The 1,677-nt window shown below is 46.6% G+C and overlaps 1 pseudogene across 1 annotated transcript in view; it reads left to right on the forward strand.

Annotated features, from left to right (window-relative positions):
• Positions 1-1,561, forward strand: part of LOC110307720 — a 39,945-nt pseudogene extending 38,384 nt beyond the window's left edge. Inside the window, exon 2 of the transcript XR_002379457.1 lies at positions 234-1,561. The product of XR_002379457.1 is annotated as a G2/mitotic-specific cyclin-B1 pseudogene (transcript). The remainder of the gene's footprint in view (positions 1-233) is intronic.
• Positions 1,562-1,677: the final 116 nt, after the last annotated feature.

Below are 1,677 nucleotides of genomic sequence, written 5' to 3' on the forward strand. Positions count from 1 at the left end.
GAAGCTGGAAAGAACCCAGATGCCCTTCAACAGAGGAATGGATACAGAAATTATGGTACATTTACACAATGGAGTACTACTCAGCTATTAAAAAGAATAAATTTATGAAATTCCTAGCCAAATGGATGGACCTGGAGGGCATCATCTTGAGTGAGGTAACACAATCCCAAAGGAACTCATGGTGCTGCGGAGGAACGGCTGTTAGTGTTTAGCCGTGGATAGCCAGAGGTTAGGGTGTCTTCTCGGATCGGGGAACCTCTGCTTTCGGAGGAGCCTTGGCGCTCAGGGTCACTAGGAACACGAAAATTAACACAGAAAATAAGGCCAAAGTCAGTATGGCAGGTGCCAAGCGTGTGCCTCTGACAGTTACTGCTGCTTCCAAGCCCGGGCTGAGACGGAGAACTTCTCTTGGAGACATTGGTAATAAAGTCAGCGAAGAGCTACAGGCAAGAGTGCCTCTGAAAAGGGAAGCGAAAATGCTAGGTACTGGAAAAGGTACTGTTAAAGTCTACCAAAACCTGTAGAGAAGGTGCCTGTGTGTGAACCAGAGGTGGAACTTCTTGAGCCTGAGCCTGAGCCTGAACATGTTAGAGAAGAGAAGCTTTCTCCCGAACCTATTTTGGTTGATAATCCCTCTCCAAGCCCAATGGAAACATCTGGATGTGCGCCTGCAGAGGAGTATCTGTGTCAGGCTTTCTCGGATGTAATCCTTGCAGTGAGTGACGTAGACGCAGATGATGGAGCGGACCCAAACCTCTGTAGTGAATATGTGAAAGATATCTATGCTTACCTCAGACAACTGGAGGAAGAGCAGTCAGTTAGACCAAAATACCTACAGGGTCNTGAAGTCACTGGAAACATGAGAGCTATCCTCATTGATTGGCTAATACAGGTTCAGATGAAATTTAGGCTGCTTCAGGAGACCATGTACATGACTGTGTCCATTATTGATCAGTTCATGCAGAACAGTTGTGTGCCCAAGAAGATGCTGCAGCTGGTTGGTGTAACGGCCATGTTTATTGCAAGCAAATATGAGGAGATGTACCCTCCAGAAATAGGTGACTTCGCCTTTGTGACTAACAACACTTACACTAAGCACCAGATCAGACAGATGGAGATAAAGATTCTCAGAGTTCTGAACTTCAGCCTGGGTTGCCCTCTGCCTCTGCACTTCCTCTGCAGAGCATCTAAAGTCGGAGAGGTGGACGTCNAGCAGCACACTTTGGCCAAATACCTCATGGAGCTCTCCATGCTGGACTACGACATGGTACATTTTGCTCCTTCTCAAATTGCAGCTGGGGCTTTCTGCTTAGCCCTGAAAATTCTTGACAACGGTGAATGGACACCAACTCTGCAGCACTACCTGTCCTACACAGAAGAATCCCTGCTTCCTGTTATGCAGCACCTGGCTAAGAATGTAGTCATGGTGAACTGTGGCATTACAAAGCACATGACTGTCAAGAACAAGTATGCAGCATCCAAGCATGCTAAGATCAGCACGCTGGCACAGCTGAACTGTACACTAGTTCAGAACTTGTCTAAGGCCGTGACAAAGGCATAACTCCAATGGACTGCTACATCTGCAGATGCAGTTGGCACCATGTGCCACCTGAACATAGGATACCTACCGTGTTTACTTGCTCTTCAATAAAGATTGTGACTTCTCATTAAAAAAAA

This window comes from Mus caroli, chromosome 13 (genome assembly GCF_900094665.2).
Source record: "Mus caroli chromosome 13, CAROLI_EIJ_v1.1, whole genome shotgun sequence".
Classification (NCBI taxonomy): domain Eukaryota; kingdom Metazoa; phylum Chordata; class Mammalia; order Rodentia; family Muridae; genus Mus; species Mus caroli.